We start from the raw sequence: 18,069 nt of genomic DNA on the forward strand, positions 1-18,069 counted from the left end.
AAAGGTTTATTAAAGCACCTAAGTTCTGAAGTCTGTGATAAGGATAAAATCTTAAAGCAGCTAAAGAATAAAGACATATTACTTATTCTATTTCTAGAAGTTCCATATTTTCATCTTATTTCCATATTTTATAATAAATACTCAAGCATATTTATATTACCTCTTTAAGGTCTTCTGTGCTAATTAATTATATATATATATATATATATATATATATATATATATATATTTTGCATTATATTCTATTCCATTGTGTCTTATATATGCTTGTTTCTGTTGACTGATTTTTCTCCTGGAAATGTAAAACCTGTTTCCCTGTAATGTCACACTTTCCTAAATTAGATGCTGGAGTTGATAAATCTTAGCTGATTTTATTGTTTTAAAAATGTCAGAATGTTTTAGGCTGGTCAGTTATTTGAAGATCAAATCCATTCTTTCAGGCTAGGATTTTAGACAGTATAAAAGGCAGTTGTAAATTGCTCTGAGGTTTACTGGTATAGATTATCCTCTGTTATTAAAAGGACTCCCTATTCAGGTTGGTTAAACCTTAAATGTCCTCAGCCCTGTCTGAGACTCAGACGTTTTTAAGCAGATTGATCCCCAGTTGATTCTTGATTGACCTTATAAAATTTCATCCTAAGTATACACAACTTTGTATTTGGCAGCATACTTAGAAATGACTATACAGATTTCCAGTGTTTCCTCTAATTCCCTTCTCTTCTATACTTTGTCCTTTAGACTCTTGAGACATCTGAAACTCCAGTGCTTGTCTATCCAACTTACCAAGACCGCTAAATTTTTTCTTTGCACTACATTATTAAAACATGACTTATGGAAAGCGCAGGCACACAAACACACCAACACTGATTAATCACAAGTTTGGCATCATTTGTTTTACTCTTATTCTATATCAGAAATCACAGTCCTGTGCAGCCTGTTCAATTCACAAAACAAAACACCAAAAAACTGTTGCCTGGTATATTTTGCACAAATTTATTTTTGTTTACACATGGAAGATTATTTAACTAGTGCTAGTTTTATTTTTATGGCTAAAAGCAGAAATTCATTTGATTAAGCTTTAATATTTGCAAATATACAGATTTCTGGAAAATCTTTACTTTTCATTTACTTTTAAATTTCATTCTACTTCTCGGGAGATTTGACCAAAACTTTTGTGTTATGAAGGAGTAAGTAAGTGGTTACAAACTTTCTATTTCTCAGAATTTACTTTTTAATAAATCGTGTATTCCCAGAATAAACTATGCTAATGATCTGTATTACTGGATTTATGTTAATAACACTGTTTAAGATTGTTTCATCTATAGTCATGAGAGAGACTTGAAAATTCTTAATTCTGAAGTCCCTCTACAGTTTTTATATCACTGTTACCTGGCCTCATCAAATACCTTGGTGTATTTTCTTTCTTGAACATTCCCCCTGGAATTATGTGTTAAATATGGAAGTTATTTCTTCCTTATTTGGAATAATTTTAAGTTACTTTTATCTAGATTTTTTTAGAAAAGTATTTATGGTGGGCTCCATTTGTTTAATACCTCTGGTTATACAAGGTAGCAGATGTGCTGTGCCAGGCGTTCCCCCTTCAGGACAGAAGGATTTCCCTATAACTGCACATGCTTTTACCAAAACTAAGCTGTCCGCCCTCTCATTTTACCTTCAGCTGAAGTGAGTTCCACACTCCACCTCATCCTCTTCCCAAGAGCAGCCCAGATCTAATGCCTTTTTAACACTTGATCCTATTGCCTCAACTCAGGACAAGGTGTACTGTCATCCTGACTGAGAACCGCCTTAGCTCCTGGCTGAGGACTTGATTACATTCCACACTGATGCCTCTTCTTGCCCAGTTTTGCTTTCTTTAACACACATGTTGATCCCAGCATACTTAGGCCAACATCAGTCTGCTAATGTCAACCACAGAATCTTCTTTCTGAGGAAGGAAGCTCAAGTCCAGATATGAATTCGCAAGCGACCTGAGAAAGTAGATAGTAAAATGGGATTTGAGATCTGTACCACTTTGATACTTCATGGTGATAAGGACTCTATCACTGGGAGAAGGTGAATTACTGATAGCTCCTGGTGTAAAATAATAGTTGACTGATAAAACTCTCAACTGTCTTGAGATGAATTGTTGTATTAATGGAAAGCAAATCTACTCTATCACGTGATTTGGAAATATGAGGGAGTCAGTAATTTCAAGCCCAGTGGAATACTATGGATGTTCTGAGGTCAGCTGATGTTCAACTGATATACTGAGATCGACTGATGTTCTATGGGGGGGAAAAAAACCTTTAAAGGGCTGGGGTTGTTTAATCATTAAGTAACTGAATGTGAAATCCCAAAGGATCCCCTTGGCTGCCTATAAGGAGTATCTTATTTTCTGAGATAGAAAAAAAGAAAGCCTAGAACCCATATCAGGACTTAACCATAAGAATATCAAACCTCTAAAGAAGTCTGTATTTTCAAATAGGCCACCTATGCAAAATGTATGACTATGTTTAGGAAATAAAGATCAAATAATACATGGGATGAGAAAATATAGGGTGCTCACTTGAAAACCTTGAATTCTCATAATTCTCTAAATCCTCTGTGTGGGCAGAAGTAAATTTTCCCCTTGGGTAAAAGAGGGCCAACCCATCCCTGCCCCTTGCTTTAAAACGATGCAGGAGCAACTCTCCTGCTAGAAAAATTGTACTTTCTATGGATAGTTTACAACCCTAGAACCTTCTCCCCACACAAACCCTAGACAGATATTTAGGGGTTAGGTACATCCTAATCAAGGCAGGGAAGTACTGGACCTGCTAACAAAGGAAAGGGGCTAGATTCTGAAGGAGCTGCACCACCACTGTTAGCCAGGTTAGTGTGCATGGAATTGGATAATGAGAGTCCCAGATCAAGGGAGGTCCAATATAAATGAGGGTAATTGAGAGTTTATTTATATGGTGGTTCTCTCCTCAGATTGAAAATTAAAAAGAAAAAAAAGCAAGGTCCCTAAGAAACAGTATGCATATACTGCTAGAATTGCTCTTAGAAACGTAGAGAAATAAGGACAATCATTAAATAAAGAAAGATCAGATTTGCTATCTGTAAATGACAGTAGAAAGAATGGAGAGCTCATAGAGTGGGTCATCGATATTCTCTGAGACTGGAAACCCCACAAGTAACTGTGGTCTATGGGAAGCTATAAAGAACATTCATTTTTCCAAAGCAATGAAGAATATCCTTGAGCAGGGGTGTCAGCATTACAAACAAGCTAATAACTCTTTCATCTGTGGGCCAACACTGCCGGTAGGAGTTGTCTTTAGAGAGATACTACAGAGCTGAGTTCAGTGGTAACAGTGGAGATGATGGGATTCTGCATCAAAGAGGTCTGTTGGCACTTAAGTCTCACAGAGAAGTTGGGTGAAATCATAAGTATGAAAAATGAGGAGAAGGCAGAAGAGTTTGAGACACAGAACTGTGAAGGTCATTTAAAAATTCTAGTAGTAAGCAAAACCTTTTCTTTTTCTTTGTTGCCTTGCCTTCTTTTGAATTAATGTTCTTAAAAATTATTCGATTTTCCATTTATTAATTTAACCATTATATATTCTTATACAAGTCTTTTAGTGATTACACTAGAAATTTCATCCTACTGGTTTTATTACAGCTCAATATACTATTGTTGTTGTTTTTACTTTTAATGGTAAAATGTAAATAACATATTGTTTCATCATTTTTAGATATGCATATCAGTGGCCTTAAAAAGAATACATTCACCAAGTATGTAACTAGTGCCACTATCTGGATTCAGAGTTTTTCATCATCCCTGATATTCACTCTGTATCCATTAAAAACAATAACTGCCCATCCTTTCCTCCCTCCAACCCCTGGTAACCTCTAGTCTATTTTCTGACTCTGTGAAATTGCCTACTCTAGGAACTGCATATAAGTGAAGTCATGTTGTATTTGTCGTCCTGTGTCTGGTCTATTTTGTTTAGCATAATTTTTTAAGGTCTTTCCATCTGGTAGCATATGTCAAACTTTTATTCTTTTTTTTTTTTGGTTGAGAAATTATATTGTAACCTTCTGTACATCTGTTGATGGACACTCCCCTCCCATCTCTGGGCCATTCACAATGTGAATAATGCTGCTGTGGACATTAGTATACAAATATATGTTAAAGTACCTGATTTCATCTTTTTTCACCTGTATTCATGAGTGATTCATTGTTGGCTTATCTACTAATTCTGTTTAACTTTTTGAGGAAATTCTAGACTCTTCTACAAGGGCTGTAACATGTTTTGTGCAATGCCTGGGCATTACAATTTCTCTATCTTTGCTAACACTCTTTATAGTTGTTTATGTGTGTATGTGCATGCTTTGTTTTACCTTTATTTTAGCCATTCTAAAGGATGTGAACTGGTATCTTACTGTGGTTTTGATTTACATTTCCCTAATAATTAATGATGTGCATCTTGTCATGTGCTTCTTCAGCAGTAGTATGTTTTGGAGAAATGTCTATTCAAATCCTTTGCCAGTTTTTTATTTGGGTTTTTGTTGTTGAGCTATAGAAATTATATAATCTGGATATTAATTTCTGATCAGATATATGATTGACAGATATTTTCTCCTGCTTTGTAGGTGGCTTTTCATTTTCTGATAATGCCCTTTGCTCACAGATCTTTATTTTGATGCTAATTTGCCTAATTTTTAAAATTTATTATCTGTGCTTTTGTTGTCAAATCCATTAAATTGTTGCAAAGTTCAATATCATAAAGATTTCCCCCATTATTTTTGTCTATGAGTTTTAAAATTTTAGCTTTTAAGTTTAGGTGTTTGACCTATTTGGGTTTTATTTAAGTACATGGTGCTAGGTAAGGGTCCAAGTCTATCTTTTGCATGCAGATATTCAGTTTTCAGGCAATATTTGTTGAAAATAAAACTGTCCCACTGAATTATTGTCATCTTTGTTAAAGATCAATTGACTGTATATATGCTAGGGTTTATTTCTGGGCTTTCTATTTTATTCCATTTGTTTGTCATTTGTCCCTATGGCAGTATCATACTTTTTAAAAATGATATATTTATTTCCAGAATTTTATTATAAAGCATATACTATCTTTGTAATAAAAAGGAAAAGACAATAATAAATATGTAAACAACCCTCTCTTGACCTGCTTCTCCAACTAGATTCTTCACTTTCCCTGACTTTCCTTCATACTTACTCTCGTGAATTGTACGTCACTCTTAACCTCATCCTTTTTAAAATTCTTGTATAATTAACATTCAGTTTTCTATTAGTTTCAGATATATAATATAGTGATTCAACAGTTCAACAATTCTGTACATTACTTGTGCACATCATGATAAATGATAAATGAATTCTAATCTCATTCACCTATTTCATCCCCCCCCCCCACCTCCCCTCTGACAACCAGCAGTTTTTCTATGTTTCAGTCTGGGTTTTGTTGTTGTTGTTTGACTCTTTTATTTCTTAAACTCCACATATGAGTGAAATCATAAGGTATTTGTCTTTCTCTGAATTTTTTTCTCTTAACATTATAGTATCTAGATGTATACATACTGTTGCAACTGACAATATTTTATTTTTATGGTTGAATAATATTCCATTATATGTGTATAGAAATGTATACATACTTGTGAGTACATATATATATATATACATGTATGTGTATTTGTATGTAGATGTATGTGTATGTGTTTATATAAATGTATATATACACATATGTATATACATATGTGCACATATGTATGTATATGTGTGTGTGTATATATATAGTGCTCATTATGATAAATACAATCTTAATCCCCCTTCATCCATTTCATCCATCCTCCCACCACCCCCCTTCCTTCCAGTAACCATCAGTATATTCTCTATAGTTAAAATCTGTTGTTTCTTTTGGTTTATCTTTTTTCTTTTTTTTTTTTTGTTACTTAAATTCCCCATATGAGTGAAATCATATGGTGTGTATCTTTCTGTGACTAATTTCACTTAGCATTATACGTTCAAATCAATCCATGTTGTTGCAAATGGCAACATTTCATTCTTTTTTATGGCTGAGTAATATCCATTTATACATATTACATCTTTATTCATTTATGGATGGACACGAGTTGCTTCCATATTTTGGCTATTGTAAATAATGTTGCAATAAATATATGGCTGCATATATCTTTTTGAGTTAGTGTTTTCAGTTTGTAGGGTAAATATACAGTAGTGGAGTTACTGGATCATGTGGTGGTTCAATATTCAATTTTTTGAGGAACCTCCATTCTGTTTTCCACAGTGGCTACACCAATTTGCATTCCTGCCAACAGTATATGAGGGTTCTTTTTTCTCTACATCCTCACCAACACTTATTTCTTGTTTCTGATTCTGTCCATTCTGACAGGTATGAGGTGATATTTCATTGTGGTTTTGATTTGCATTTCAGTGATAATCAGTGCTGTTGAACATCTTTTTACGTGTCTATTGACCATTTATATGTCTTCTTTAGAAAAATGTTCATGCCCTTTGTTCATTTTTTTTAAATTGCATTCTTTTTTTTTTAATAATGTTGTGTTGTATAAGTTTCTTCATTATTTTTGGATACCAACTCTTTATCAGATATGTAATTTGCAAATGTCTTCTCCCGTTCAGTAGGTTGTCTGAGTTTTATTGATCATTTCCTTTGCTGTGCAGTAACTTTGTTATTTTAATGTAGTTCCATAGTTTGTTTTTGCTTTTGTTCCCTTCACCTCAGGAAACCTAAATAGAAAAATGTTACCACTGCTGATGTCAGAGAAATTACTGCCTGTGCTCTATTCTAGGATTTTTATGGTTTTAGGTCTCACATTTATGTCATTAATATATTTTGAGTTGACTTCTGTGTGTGGTGTGAGACAGTGGTCCAATTTCATTTTTTTGCATGTAAGTGTCCAATTTTTCTGACGCCAACGGCATTGGCTGAAGAGACTTTCTTTTTCCTGTTGGATATTTGTGTCATTTGTCAAAGATTAATGGATCATTTAATTGTGGGATTATTTCTGGGCTCTCTACTCTGTTCTATTGATCTATAGGTCTCTTTTTGTGCTCATACAGTACTGTTTTCATTACTGTAACTTCCTAGTATTCTTGAATTCTGGGATGGTGACACTGCTAGTTTCATTCTTCTTTCTCAAGATTGCTTTGGGTATCTGGGTCTTTTGTATTTCCATACAAATTAAAAGGTCATTTGTTCTAGTTCTGTGAAAAATGATATTGGTATTTTGATAGGGGTTGCCTTAGATCTATATATTGCTTTGGGTACTATGGACATTTTAACAACATTTTCCCAATCAATGAGTATGGAATAACATTTCATTTGTGTGATCTTCAGTATCTTTCATCAGTGCTTCCTAGTCAGAATACTGGTTTTTCACCTCTTTTATTAAGTTCTTTTGTAGGTATTTTATTATTATTTTTGGTTCAATTGTAAATGGAATTGTTTTCTTAATTTCTCTTTATGCTACCTCATTACTAGAATATAGAAATGCAACAGATTTCTATATATTGATTTTGTATACTATGACCTTACTGAATTCATTCTAGTAATGAATTAAGAACTAATAAATGAATTTATTTATCAGTTCGAGTAGTTTTTGGGTGAAGTATTTAGGGTTTTCTATGTATAGTATCATGATATATGTAAATAGTGAAAGTTTTATTATTTCTTACCAATTTGAATACCTTTTATTTCTTTTTATTGTTTGACTTCATCCTTTATCTTTTTTCTGACATTAGTGGAAAAGCTCTGTTTTTTACCCCATTGAGTGTGATAGCTGTGGGTTTTTCATATATGGTTTTTTTTTTTAATGTTGAGGCATGTATGTTTCCTCTAAACCTACTTTGTTCAGGGCTTTTATCATGAATGGATATTGTACTGTGTAAAATGCTTTTTCTGCATGTATTGAAATGATCATGTGGTTTTATCCTTTCTCTTACTCATGTGATGTATCCCACTGATTAATATGCAACTATCAAACCAGCCTTATATCCCAGGAATAAATCTCACTTGATTTTCATGAATGATTTTTTAAATATATGGTTAGATTCAGTTTGCTAAAATTGTGTTGAACATTTTTGCGTCTGTATTCATCAGAGGATTAGTCTGTAGTTTCATTTTATAGTGTTTTTATCTGGTTTTGTTGTCAGGGTATTTCTGGTCTAGAATGAATTTGGAAGGTTCTTTCCTCTTCAGTGTTTTGGAATACTTAGAGAAGAATAGATATTAACTCTTCTTTAAAATTTCTGTTGAATTTACCTGTGAAACCCTAAGGTCTTGGACTTTCATTTGTTGGGAGTTTTTGGATTAGTGATTCAATTTCATTGCTAGAAATTATTCTTTTCAAATATTCCATTTTTTCCATTTTTGAAAATTAAAAAAATTTAACATTTATTTTTTAGAGAGCAAGAGACAGCATAAGTGGGGGAGGGGCAGAGAGAAAGACACAGAATATGAAGCAGGCCCCAGATTCTGAGCTGTCTGTCCATACAGAGCTCAACATAGCGCTCAAACCTACAAATGGTGAGATCATAACCTGAGCCAAAGTCAGACACTTAACTGACTGAGCCACCCAAGCACCTTTTTTTTTTAATATTTATTTTTGAGAGAGAAAAGGAACGTGAGCATGGGAGGGGCAGAGAGACTGGGAGACACAGAATCCAAAGCAGGTCCCAGGCTCCAAGCTGTTATCACAGAGCCCTATGTGGGACTCAAACTCATGAACTGTGAGATCATGACCTGAGCTGAAGACCCATGCTTACCAGACTGAGCCACCCAGGCACCCCTTTATTTTACCTTTCTGATTCAGTTGTAGGAAGTTATACATTTCTAGTAATTTACCTATTTTTTTCTTGGTTATCCAATTTATCAGCATATATTTTCACAATACTCTACTATAATCCTTTGAATTTTATATAGTTGGTTATTTTTATCCCCTGTTTCTTTTTTGAATTCTCTCTCGTTCTCTCTGTCTCATATTTATATTTTTTATGAGTCTAAAGGTTCTCAATATTGATCTTTTCAGGGCACCTTGATGGCTCAGTTGATTAAGCATCTGATTTCCGCTCAGGTCATGATTTCATGGTTTGTGGGTTCTAGCCGTGCATCAGGCTCTGTGCTGACAGCTGAGGGACTGGAATCTGTGATTCTGTCTCTCTCTCTCTGCTTTCCTCACTCACACTCCCCCAAAAATGAATAAATGTTCATTATATATATATAAGCATATAAATTTTTATCTATCCATCTATATATCTATATATCTATACCTCTACACACACATATACACACATATACACACATATACACACATATACACACATATACACACACATACACACACACACACACACACTACACACACATACACACACGCATATACACACGCACACACACGCGCGCGCACACACGCGCGCGCACACACACACACATACACACACATATCTATACATATATATATATATGAGAGAGAGAGAGAGAGACAGACAGACAGACAGTTGATCTTTTCAAAGAACCAGCTCTTAGTTTCATTGATCTGTTCTACTGCTCTTTTAGTTTCTATTTTGTTTATTTCTGCTATAATCTGTATTCTTTTCTTCCTTCTACTGGTTTTGGGTTTTGTTTATTCTTTTTTATAGCTCCCTTAGGTGTAGATTTATTTTATAGTTGTTAGATTTTTCTTGCTTCTTGAGGGAGACGTATATTGTTATAAACTTCCCTCTTAAAACATCTTTTGCTGCAGGCCAAAGAGTTTGGACCACTGTGTTTTTATTTTCATTTGTTTCCATGTATTTTTAAATTTCCTTTGATTTCTTCATTGACCCATTCATTGTTTGGCAGTATGCTGTTTAATCTCCCCATGCATTGTGTTCTTTCCAGATTATTTCTAATGCTTGATATACAGTTTCATAAGTGTTATCGTTAGAAAAGACACATGATAGGACTTTAGTCTTTGACATTATTGAATCTTTTGACCTAACATGTGATCTGTTCTGGAGAATGGTACATGTATACTTGGAAAGAATGTGTATTCTATTGCTTCAGGATGGAGTGCTGTGAATATATCTGTTAGAACCATCTGCACCAATGTACCATTCAAATCCACTGTTTCCTTCTTGATTTTTCTGTTGGGATGATCTACCCACTGATACAAGTGGATGTTAAATTTCCTTATTATTAACATATTACTATTGATTACATCATCTATGATAATGGAAGCTTTATGTATTTGGGTGTTTCCATTTTCGGTGAATAAATATTTACAATTGTTATAGCTTATTGGATTTCTCCCTTTTATATAGGGTCCTTTATCATCTCTTGTTACAGTTTTTTGTAAAGTCTCTTTTGTCTGATATAAGTTGCTATTCTGGCTTTCCTTCTTCCATTTGTATGCTAGATGCTTTTCCATCCCGTCACTTTCAGTCATGTGTTTTTAAGTTTCATGTATCTTGTTGGGTGGCATATAAATGAGTCTTGCTTTTTTATTCATTTTACTACTCTATATCTTTTAATTGGAGCATTTGGACTATTTGCCTTCAAAGTAATTATTGTTAAGTATGTACTTACTGCCCTGTGGTTACTTATGATTTTTTTTAATTTTAGTTTTCTGTTCCTTTCTTTTCTTGCTCTTTTCTCTGATGGTTGGGGGCTTTCTTTAGTGATATACTTGGATATTTTTTCTCTTTGTTTTTTGCATATATGTTAGTGATTTTTGATTTATGGCTACCATTCTGTTTATATATGCCATTTATATAGCAGTCTATAGTAAATTAGTGGCCACTTAAGTTTGAACCCATTTTAAAAGCAATAAAGTTTTACTTCCCTGTCACCCACATCTTAGGTATATTGTGTCCACACCCTTTTATTGTGTGAATCCTTTGACTGATTTTTACAAATATACTTAATTTTCCTGCTTTTGTGCTTCCTACTTTTCTTAGTTCTACCTCAAAAATCTTCCTTTAACATCTCTTTTGAGGCTAGCTTAGTGATGATGAAATTCTTTAACATTTGTTTGTCTCAGAAACTCCTTACCTTTCCTTCTTATTATCAATGGTAATTTTGCTGCACTTTGAATGTATCATGTGCTGTCTTATGGCCTACAGAGTTTCTGGTAAAAATCAGAATAGCCTTATGAGGTTTCCCTTGAATATAACTGTCTTTTCTATTGATGCTTTTACAATTTTCTTTATCACTACTTTTTGGCATTTTAATTATTAGGTGTCTCCGGGTGGACCTCCTGGGGTTGGTTTTGTTGGGAGTTCTTTGTGCTTCCTGGATCTGGATTTCTGTTCCTTTCCCCAAAATAGGGAAGGTTTTAGCTATTAATTCTTCAAATAAATTTCATGCCACTTTTCTCTCTCTTCTTCTTCTGGGATCCCTATAGTAGGAATGTTAACCTAGGTGGTGTCACTGAATTCCCTTAATCTAGCCTCATTATTTTTTTTTCTTCTGTTTAACTTGATTTATTTCCATTACTCTGTTCAGGTCACCAACGAATTCTTCTGCTATCTCTAGTCTACTATTTATTCCCTATAGTGTGTTTTTAATTCAATTATTGAGGTTTTTCATCTCTGAATGGATCTACTTAATACTTTGTGTCTCTTTGTTGAGGATTTCACTGAGATTCTCCATTCTTCTCTCAGTGCCTGTGAGTATCTTTATGATCATTACTTTAATAAACAATGTTTTTCATTAAGAGTTTAATTTCATTTAGCTCATTTTCTGTAGTTTTTCCATTTCTGTTCTTTCATTTGGAACATGTTCTTTTGTCTCCTCATTTTGTCTAACTCTTTGTGTCTGTTACTGTGTATTGGCAAAGTCAGCTATGTCTCTTGTTCTTGAAAGTGGTTGCCTTATAAAGAAGAGGTCTTACAGTGCCCTGAAGTGCTTTTTTCATCAGAACCTGGAACTTCGTGGTGTCTTCTTTGTATGCTGTATATATCCTACTGTTGTGGTGGAGCCAAATTTGCCTTCATTCTAGTCACCTGCAATGGCGCTTTGCCTGTTGTGAGGAGAGTATGATTCCTGGTTGTGAAGAAAAGTAGGAGGCACAAAAGCAGGAAAATTAAGCATATTTGTAAAAATCAGTCAAAGGATTCACACAATAAAAGGGTATGGACAGAATATACCTAAGATGTGGGTGACAGGGAAGTAAAACTTTATTGCTTTTAAAATGGGTTCAAACTTAAGTGGCCACTAATTTACTATAGACTGCTATATAAATGGCATATATAAACAGAACGGTAGCCACCTTGGGTGAGTTGTTCTGACAGGGCATTTGCCAGAGCGTCAGTCACACATAATTGAAAGGATCTCTCCCTGTGTTGTTCCCTGAGAGGTTTTTGTGTATGGGCAGGCTGGCAGTCAGACCAGATGTCTGCTCCCAGCTCACTCCTGGGGATTCAGTGGAGCTGGTGGTATATGTCGTTATCTTCCATTGTCCTTAGGGCAGGAACTTTGTAGTGTTGTTGGCTCCTGTCAGGGCTCTGAGGTGTCAGCAAGGTTTGTGCTGATGTGTTGTAAGAAGTGATCTAGAACTGCTTTGGAGAACAATGGTGGAGGGAGGATTGGATGGGGTGGATTTGCAGGAGAATATGAGTTTGAAAAGCCATTAGCAAGCTTGGTGGACAGTGTTTAGTGTTGATTCCTGCAATTATCAATGTATCTAGGTTGGGCACTGGGGTGGGGGTGGGGGATGGTACCCACCAGTTCTCTTATTCTTGGAGATGTCTCCTAAAGAGCCCTGTGCCTGTACATATTCTGAGATTCATAAATCTCTTGACTGAAAACCCATGTCATTTTCAAACTATAACTTCTTTGCTGTATCTCAGTGTGTTGTTTGTTACATTATCTAAGGGCTGGATCTCCGTTTGCTAGCCCATCTGGCTCTTCCAGAGCCAAGCCTGCTGATTTTTAAAGTTCTAGGTTTAGTTGCACTGATTATAAAAACGTGTGAAGTTAAGCTCCTCTGGTTTTCAAAGCCAGATGTGAGAATTCATGCAGTGCATGTCTCCCATGCTGGAGGTGCCTATCGTGGGTTCTGCCCTTTTTTTTCCTCTGTGCTTATGGTGTCCCTCTTTTCCATGGACAGTGATGGGGGTCATTTTGGTCATTTCAGTGTGGCCTCTTCTGAGATTAACTGTGGAAACTGTTCTGCCAGGCTTCAAGTTATTCTCTGGGTTACTTGCACTGATGTGCGTGTTAACTTGTGTATCCCTGGGGCAAGTGAGCTTAGGACCCTCCTCCTCTGCTACCATCTCAAAAGTTCTTATCTCTCATTATTTTTGATATTTTTGCAAACATCTTATATTAATAAGAATAAAGCAAAAAACATAAAGTAGATGATATTCAGGCATTCACAAAAATCAGAATGCAGCTGGCCAAGAAATGAAGTAGCTGCTAATATTACTAGAATTTAGGAAAATACACGCTGAAAGTTTTAAGATAAACTAACATAATCTGGTAGAAACTTAAAAAAATACTCTGGTAGGTATGGAATAAAAGAACCCTTATTTGTACTTAGAATGTGCAAATTACTGTTACTACTTTGGAAAATAAACGGTAGTCATTAAATTAAAACATATAACAGTTATCCCTTAGTCATAATTTTGGCACGCTCTCCTACATAATTAACATTGTTAGTATGTAAAGATAATTTTTTATGTCCTTTAAAGCAAATACATTATTTTTTAAATAACTATATAATCATCAAAGTCATGTTAACTTTAAAAATATCTTCCCTGAGGGAAAATTTAGTCTGTTTATGTAAGATTTCACCAAGGAGAATTTATTTATGTGATAATGATTCTGGAAAGAACATAAATGACACTAAAATAAACCAGTGTTCACAGGTCCTTAAACTAAAACCCTAAAAGATTTTCTGTGCTATTTATTTATTCATTTGGCAGATAGTCCTACAAACATTGAATGTGTTGGAAATGAAAATATGTTAATGTTTCTTAGAGCAGCTGAGTCCTGACAGTTCTCAGATAAGTTACCTATTTATTTTAAAGATAAGAAAATAATGCTGAAAGCCTTAAATACAACTTTGCTTAAAATTTCCAGTGGAAATGACTTTGAGTATTTACAAAATATATCCAGGAGATGTGTATAGTTTTCATATGATTTTATTATATCCAACATGTTACCATCAATTTTAAAAATTGTCCTTTATGGTTTATATAACATTTCATGATAAAAAAATTTACAAAATGAAGTTTAGTAGCAGTTTAAAGATGGGGTAACAATCAGAGTAACATGTATATGATAAAAATAGATGTAGATAGTAGTAAATATAGAAGAGAAATGAGAAATCATAGAACAGCTATGGTACACATTAGTCAGAAAAATTGTTATTGAAACCTGGGCATAATCAAATTTGAACTGCATATTTTCACCATAGCCCCTGTATTTTGACTATAAAGGATTCCTATAAAGGGTCACGTCTGTAATCACTTACATGATGAGGGTAGCAGTAGGATTGTATCCTTGTGGTCATTAACATGAGGCGTTAAAGAGAGAAAGGACAAAATTAAAATTTTAAAATAGAAAACATAATGGTAAATGTATTGATTTGTTATTTGGAAAGGAGAATTTGATACTTGATAAAAATGTTTATATAAGTTAATATAAATGGAATAATGATTGAACACTGAGTTTATGCAATAATCTATATGCATGTATATATACTAATTTTTAAATAAGTATATGATTAAAATAGGGAAATTATAGAATTAATTAAAATTCATTTTGGAATATACTCTATATAGAAGAAGGTGTCAGGAAAAAATAAAATGAGCCATTTTCTATAGAAAAATTAACAATAGGAACCTTAAAATACCATTCACATTGTCTAGAGTATTTGTTGCTTTTGGCGGGGCCCTATCACAGCACCTAGAGTACCTTTAAAATTAGCCAATTACAGGGCGAGCCTAAGGTCTTATTCAGCGACTATTGGGTTAACTTTAACCTTAGGTAACAGGGTCCTATCTAAAGTTCCCATCAGCAGGCTTCTTCCTTAGGAATGTGGAGAGTGATAGATGGCCTCTCCCGATTGGGTGTTGCGAAGGGGGTCTCTCCTGCCCTAGGCAATGTGTAACTGGGAAACTGAGACTTAGGCCTTCTAGTTTAGAGGGGGAACTTAAAGCCTGTCATGGAGTCTGTTAGGTTTAGACCTGTGTCCTTACACAAGGACATATGGCTAATGTAAACAGAGAGATAGATACCCTAAGAAGGAATAAAAAAGAAATGGTAGAAATGAAAAACACAGTAATATAAATGAAGGTTGCTTTTTGGGGGTCATACCAGACAAAATACAGTGAGGACTCAGTAAGTAAATGTGAGAGTAGATTCATAGAAACTTATGATTATGAAGTGCAAATAGAAAATATGATGGGGAAGAGAAAAATAAAAATATCCAGGAACAATCGGAAAATATTAAGTATAACATGCGACTAATTGTTATACAGAAAAGACAGGAACTGAGAGAGAGAAAGAATGGAGCAGGAGAAATATTTGAGATGATAATGGCCACAAAGTTTCAAAATCAATGACAAACACTAAGCATCAGAACAGAAAACTCTGAGAACATGAAGCAGAATAAATGTAAAAATGAAAAGGAGCAATCAACCAAAAAATATTTAAAATGAAAAAGAGTCCTTTGATCATATGAACACTGAAGGATCTAAGAGAATAGTTTGAATAAATTTATGCCCACAAATTTGACTAGTTCTTAAAAAAAATTACTGAAAATTCACACAAGAAAAAAAATAAGATAAATAGCTTTATATCTTGTTGTTTATTTATTTTGAGAGAGACAGAGAGAGAGAAAACAATTGATCAGGGGAAGGGCAGAGAGAGGAGAGGGGAAGATCCCAGTCAGGCTCTGCACTATCAGAGCAGAGCCCAATATGGGGCTTGAACTCATGAACCTTGAGATAATGACCTGAGCTGAAATCAAGGGTTGGACACTTAACTGACTAAGCCACCCAGGTGTCCCAATGGCTTTATACTTATTAAGGAAGTAAATAGCTTTAAAATTTCTAAAAAGGAAGGAATCAGATGCAGATGGTTCACTGGCGAACCAGAAAGCTAAATGAATGAATGAATAAATGAACAAATGAATGAATAAATAAAAGACAATCTAGATTAGCCAACATTGAAGAAGAACAAAATTATAGTATTTGCACTACCCAATTTTAAGACTTATTTCAAGGGAGTATGGTATTGGTGACAGAACAGAAGAATAGATACATTGACTAATGGAATTATAGAATAGGGTGCTCAGAAATATACCAACACAATTATATTTAACTGGTTTTTTTTTTGGCAATGATGTTAAGGCAGTTCAATAATGAATGATACCCTTTTCAACAAATAATGCTCAAACAATTGGATATCCATTTTATTAGGCAGTATAATGCCCACTCCTGCCTAATATACCCATACCCTAAACTGTGATTTTATACATAATGTAAGAAGAGTAGATTTACAGATGGAATTAAAGTTATGTACCTTAAATTAGGTAAATTATCCAAATAAATTATGTAGATATTATCCATCCAAGAAAGGAAAATATAACTTTCCACTGCTTTATGTATAGGTTGTGTATAGTGACTTCTTTCCAAAGAAACAACTATGCAAAAAGGGTAAAAAAGAACAACTTTATATTGGAGAATTCCAATACTACTTCAGCACAGTGATCAAGTGACTATATATTTTGCTTTCCCACTAGCAATTTTAGATCAAGGTTAACATCAAGAGTAATAAATCATTTGGATAGTATTATGCTCAATATTATGTGATGATAATGACACTTTGCTTCTCTATATCTCTCCTCAAAATCCATTGATTTTGTTTGATCATGCAAAACCCATAGACCTGGGAAGTACTTAGGTGGTTAGTGCTCTATACACTGATTAAAAAACCAATATATGCTACTGAACTTTAGAAATAGAATGTCTCCTCTTAGAGGTGGGTCTAGATTCTAAAGCATATTTGTCCTTCAATCAGTAACATAATCATGTGATTATGCCTGATTTAATTATTTAGTCTTTTGGATCTATAAAATATTGGGACCACTAAAGTCACATTTGGGGGCGCCTGGGTGGCTCAGTCAGTTAAGTGTCCAACTTTGGCTCAGGTCATGATCTCACAGTTCGTGAGTTTGAGCCCCGCGTCAGACTCTGTGCTAACAGCTCAGAGCCTGGAGCCTGCTTCACATTCTGTGTCTCCCTCTCTCTCTGCCCCTTCCCTGCTCACTCTGTCTCTCTCAAAATTAAATAAAATACATTACAAAAATTAAAAAAAATAAAGTCACATTTGAAGAAAATTGTTAATCCAAGGATCCAAGGGTGAATATATCACTAAATATTTTAGTTGTATACATGCATTGAGGATTGATTACCAGAATCTTACTTTACTTTTTATACAGAATCAGTACGCCCATTGTAATCTTTATTTTAAATTGATTTGGCTATATATTTCCTTCTCCTTTCCACTGTCAAGTGTGTAAAAAGCTATTGAAGCAGACTACTAAATTTATTTCATAGGTTTCTTACTGTGAGCTTTGGGGAACAGGATTTAGCTGTGGAGAGGGGTAAAAAAAGAATAAGTTGCAGTTATACAAAGGTCCCCAAATTATCCATGTGATTTATAAGACATTTTGTAAACTACATAGCACTATGTATTAGTGTTACCAATACCATCTAAACTTCACATTAATAAATTATTTAAAACCTTATGGCAAAAAGAAATTTGGAGAAGATAGTTTTTATTTTCATAGAAATAAAGTGAAAAAAATATTTAAAGAAGTTAATGACTAGGAGTATTGCACAAAAAGAAACCTGGGTCTTTCTCATGATTGTATCCTCAGTATTTTGTGTAAACATGTTTTTTATTAAGTAGAAAATATCCTTTGAATGGATAACTATTTAAAACACTCTATAGTTTGATTAGACTTAACATATCTTTTTCTTCCATAATATTTTATTGTCAAATTGTTTTCCATACAACACCCAGTGCTCTTCCCCTCAAG

Source organism: Suricata suricatta, chromosome 9, assembly GCF_006229205.1.
Source record: "Suricata suricatta isolate VVHF042 chromosome 9, meerkat_22Aug2017_6uvM2_HiC, whole genome shotgun sequence".
NCBI classification, from domain to species: domain Eukaryota; kingdom Metazoa; phylum Chordata; class Mammalia; order Carnivora; family Herpestidae; genus Suricata; species Suricata suricatta.